The sequence below is a fragment of the Eleutherodactylus coqui genome, chromosome 3 (assembly GCF_035609145.1).
Source record: "Eleutherodactylus coqui strain aEleCoq1 chromosome 3, aEleCoq1.hap1, whole genome shotgun sequence".
Lineage (NCBI taxonomy): Eukaryota > Metazoa > Chordata > Amphibia > Anura > Eleutherodactylidae > Eleutherodactylus > Eleutherodactylus coqui.
This window is the reverse complement of record NC_089839.1, coordinates 17,717,398-17,723,397: the sequence shown is the minus strand read 5'-3', so window position 1 is coordinate 17,723,397 and position 6,000 is coordinate 17,717,398.

Sequence of the window (6,000 nt, the reverse complement as noted above, 5' to 3'; positions counted from 1 at the left end):
GTAAAAGGACCGTCACGGCCCTCTTACACCAAATGATTGTCGTTCAGATTCTCGCAGTGAGTCACTCACTGCGGGAGAAAAATCAAATTGGGTGCCAAGGAAAACTAGCAACCAATCAGATTCCACCTCTGGAAAATAAAAGCAGAGACCTGATTGGTTGCTCTGAGCAACAAAGCCAATTTTCCTTGGCAGCAGATTTGATTTTTCTCCCACCACTAAATTTCCACTCCTTTTAAAGGTTTACCGATACGACAAAATGGGCGGAGTTTAGAACAAAGGAAATTTATCTTAAAGTGCTGGAAGTATGAAAACGCCGTTGAAGTGCAAAGACAGTTTTGGACAAAGTTTCAAACAAATCCACCTCCATGACTTGAGAGAGGGATGTTTACAACATATGGAACTGTTCTGCATATCCACAAGAAACATTCCGGAAGAGTGCGGACATCGATGAGCCCCACAAAGGAAGTCACATGACTTTGTAGCACCATGTGCGAGGATTTTTGGACAGGGTAGGGCTTGAAATATAAGCCCTTCCCCGAAAACAAGCCCTAGCAGCATAAAAAAAATGAAAACACATACATACCCTAAGGAACACTGTCTGGCTCTGCCTCGTCTTCACTCCGATCCATGGCAGTGCTCTTCAGGCATTTCTCCCTGGTCAGGGATTTGTAAATCCCCACCTCCAGGAAGCATGGCCTGAGCGCCGTGGTGCTTAGCCAATCAGAGCCAGCGCTCGATTTACCAATCACAGCCATTCAGAGGCAATGCAAGAAGCACAAATATAAACTCCATTCTTCTAAATGCATCGAATCAAAAATATTGCAGCATGTCTTATTGCAACGCGCCAGAATGTGGAGGGGTTTGGTGGTGGTAGTGGCAGCGGTGGCTTCGCGGTTCCCCTTGCAAACGGCTACGACCAGCAGTATATAAAAATTGTTTGCCGTTTAACACTTTGGCTACCCGCAGTCAGGTCGGGTAGGGTATGGTGGTAATTACCTCAACCAACCTGTGCAGAGAGCTAATCCACCAATGCCTCCTCACTGTCCTGTCAGCCAATCCCTAACCTGTTGCTGGGTGGTACCATGGCCAATAGGGATGGGGGTAACTGACAGCCAATTAGGGACAAGTGTGGTTGTCACACATGGTCCCTTAAGGACCAAGCGTGGTAAACATACGGCGCTTGATCCTGGGCTTTAATCTCGATAGTAGAAGTACGGTACGGTATGGTGCTGCAATCAGGCAGGAGCAGGTCAGATCCTCAGCTGTTAGACACAGCCGAGGACCTGGAGGAGAAGTTGTTTTTAGCTGCTTCTCCTTTCCCAGCTAAATAGCCCTCAAGGAGTGCTATGTACTCAAAAGTGACAGTGGAAGTATTATTTCCACTATGTGACCCAGTGATCACGTGACCGCCGGGAGCCCCCTGCCGCAGCAGAGCTGCAGGGTCCTGTTAGTGACTGATGGACGTCCCAGCTACAGTGGAAAGTGTGTAATAATTTTTTTTTTTAAAGACAATGTGGATTTCCCCCAGAGGTCTTATATGACATCATAGGGGGACATCGATCATAAAAAAATAGTTACAAAATAATTAAACAAAATTACAGAATAAAATAAAAATTCATAAAGAAAATGATCCACCGCCAACCGAAACCGACGCCATATGTTCCCAGTAATCCAAAACGATACAAATTATATATCAAAACGTCCGAAACAAAATGAGGAACCCATTCCCATACTTTATTTTAGCGTAAAAATACTAATTAAAAAAAATACAACCTTTATGTTGGAGAAACAGGACAAAAACTGAACCCGAGGATGAGATGGCATTGCCACACGGTTAAAGGGGTTCTGTCATCAAAAAAAAAAATTTGTACTCACCTTGCCTGGCCCGATCGCCAGGCATGTCCCCTCCAGCCGGCATCTTCTTCTGTGCCTTTAAAGCAGAGCAGGAGCGGTCAAAAAGACCGCTTCCTGCTCTGGTCCGTCCGTCAGGCACTTCCGAGGTCAACGGACGGACCGCCACAGCAAGCATGTCACAAGCAGTGCTTGCTGTGGGCGGCCCGTCCGTCCGGCTGAACTCCGGAGTGCTGCGCATGCGCAGTGGAGACGCAGCCCGTCCTGACTCCTGTCAGAGGGCACCTCTCCACTGCGCATGCGCGCGATCCCAGAGCGGCGCGGCTCGTGCAGACAGAAGAAGAGGAGCAGCGCCTGCCGGGAGATGACCCCCCGATGTCAACAACAACAGAACACAAGGTAAGTATTATGTTTTTATGCTTTAGCAGCCATTAACCCATGGGTTCCCTGTGTCCATTAGGCAGACCAGGGAACAATGGCTGCTAAAGCATAAAAACATTATTCATGTCAGAACCCCTTTAAAGGGATAAAGACAGAATTACCTGCGGCCGAGCAGTGCTCTAGTCACGGACACAACATACAACATATTAAAGTTATTATACTTAAAGGCAATTTAAAGTTTCAACATCAAAGAAGAATTTGGGAATATAAATGTATAACCACCTTTGATACTATCAGAAACAGTATGAATATCGGAGGGGGGTGGGGGGGGGGGTTACATCAGTGGAGATTGTGAGATATGCGAAACCCACAGTGGAGGTGACCGGTTGGCCTGCTGACCCCATAACAGCAATGTAGAGACTATAAATGTTCACAATTCTTGTCACCTAAACATTAGTTACTGTTATGCTCCTCCCTCCGATATTTATAGCAGTGCTATTAATCACAGCATGTCTGTGCTCTCTCACCTTCTGTCTCTGCTATTTATCTAGTGGAGATTAAGTTCACCATGTTTGTGCCCCCCATGTGATCATCTGTATATATTTTAATATAAATATGTCTTTAAATGTGTTCCATTTTGCCTGAGGAAGGACCCTGAGGAGGTTGGAAAGCTCGTTGTAACATCATGTATCTTTGTTAGCCATTAAAAGGTATCACATCTACAAGATTACTTGGTGTCTCTTGCTGGGAACAATCACACTAAATACCAAATGAAATGATTGCTGATGCTTGTCATCTCATTGCTTCGCATTCTCCACGGCGCCTGAACCAGGTGTTGACCAACAGACAAAAGTAATTAGACAAATGAATTACTCATTTCTGTACGAGTGAATGAACTGAATGTTAATAAATACTGACTTTATAATCATTCAAAGTGTGTATACATTGTTAGGGGTATAAAGATGGGGTATCATACATGAGGGGGTACACTGTATTAGATGGGGTATCATACATGAGGGGGTACACTGTATTAGATGGGGTATCATACATGAGGGGGTACACTGTATTAGATGGGGTATCATATATGAGGAGGTACACAGTATTAGATGGGGTATCATACATGAGGGGGTACACTGTATTAGATGGGGTATCATACATGAGGGGGTACACTGTATTAGATGGGGTATCATACATGAGGGGGTACATTGTATTAGATGGGGTATCATACATGAGAGGGTACACTGTATTAGATGGGGTATCATACATGAGGGGGTACACTGTATTAGATGGGGTATCATACATGAGAGGGCACACTGTATTAGATGGGGTATCATACATGAGGAGGTACACTGTATTAGATGGGGTATCACATATGAGGGGGTACACTGTATTAGATGGGGTATCATATATGAGGGGGTACACTGTTTTAGATGGGGTATCATACATGAGGAGGTACACTGTATTAGATGGGGTATCATACATGAGGGGGTACACAGTATTAGATGGTTTATCATATATGAGGGGGTACACTGTATTAGATGGGGTATCATATATGAGGGGGTACACTGTATTAGATGGGGTATCATACATGAGGGGGTACACTGTATTAGATGGGGTATCATACATGAGGGGGTACACTGTATTAGATGGGGTATCACATATGAGGGGGTACACAGTATTAGATGGGGTATCATATATGAGAGGGTACACTGTATTAGATGGGGTATCATACATGAGGAGGTACACTGTATTAGATGGGGTATGACATATGAGGGGGTACACTGTATTAGATGGGGTATCATACATGAGGAGGTACACTGTATTAGATGGGGTATCATACATGAGGGGGTACACTGTATTAGATGGGGTATCATACATGAGGGGGTACACTGTATTAGATGGGGTATCATACATGAGGGGGTACGCTGTATAAGATGGGGTATCATACATGAGGAGGTACACTGTATTAGATGGGGTATCATACATGAGGAGGTACACTGTATTAGATGGGGTATGACATATGAGGGGGTACACTGTATTAGATAGGGTATAATACATGAGGAGGTACACTGTATTAGATGGGGTATCATACATGAGGGGGTACACTGTATTAGATGGGGTATCATACATGAGGGGGTACACTGTATTAGATGGGGTATCATATATGAGGAGGTACACAGTATTAGATGGGGTATCATACATGAGGAGGTACACAGTATTAGATGGGGTATCATACATGAGGGGGTACACAGTATTAGATGGGGTATCATACATGAGGGGGTACACAGTATTAGATGGGGTATCATACATGAGGGGGTACATTGTATTAGATGGGGTATCATACATGAGGGGGTACATTGTATTAGATGGGGTATCATACATGAGGGGGTACACAGTATTAGATGGGGTATCATATATGAGGGGGTACACTGTATTAGATGGGGTATCATATATGAGGGGGTACACTGTATTAGATGGGGTATCATACATGAGGGGGTACACTGTATTAGATGGGGTATCATACATGAGGGGGTACACTGTATTAGATGGGGTATCACATATGAGGGGGTACAAAGTATTAGATGGGGTATCATATATGAGAGGGTACACTGTATTAGATGGGGTATGACATATGAGGGGGTACACTGTATTAGATGGGGTATCATACATGAGCAGGTACACTGTATTAGATGGGGTATCATACATGAGGGGGTACACTGTATTAGATGGGGTATCATACATGAGGGGGTACACTGTATTAGATGGGGTATCATACATGAGGGGGTACGCTGTATAAGATGGGGTATCATACATGAGGAGGTACACTGTATTAGATGGGGTATCATACATGAGGAGGTACACTGTATTAGATGGGGTATGACATATGAGGGGGTACACTGTATTAGATAGGGTATAATACATGAGGAGGTACACTGTATTAGATGGGGTATCATACATGAGGGGGTACACTGTATTAGATGGGGTATCATATATGAGGGGGTACACTGTATTAGATGGGGTATCATATATGAGGAGGTACACAGTATTAGATGGGGTATCATACATGAGGGGGTACACAGTATTAGATGGGGTATCATACATGAGGGGGTACATTGTATTAGATGGGGTATCATACATGAGGGGGTACATTGTATTAGATGGGGTATCATACATGAGGGGGTACACAGTATTAGATGGGGTATCATATATGAGGGGGTACACTGTATTAGATGGGGTATCATATATGAGGGGGTACACTGTATTAGATGGGGTATCATACATGAGGGGGTACACTGTATTAGATGGGGTATCATACATGAGGGGGTACACTGTATTAGATGGGGTATTACATATGAGGGGGTACACAGTATTAGATGGGGTATCATATATGAGAGGGTACACTGTATTAGATGGGGTATCATACATGAGGAGGTACACTGTATTAGATGGGGTATCATACATGAGGGGGTACACTGTATTAGATGGGGTATCATACATGAGGGGGTACACTGTATTAGATGGGGTATCATACATGAGGGGGTACGCTGTATAAGATGGGGTATCATACATGAGGAGGTACACTATATTAGATGGGGTATCATACATGAGGGGGTACACTGTATTAGATGGGGTATCATACATGAGGGGGTACACTGTATTAGATGGGGTATCATACATGAGGAGGTACACTGTATTAGATGGGGTATGACATATGAGGGGGTACACTGTATTAGATGGGGTATCATACATGAGGGGGTACACAGTATT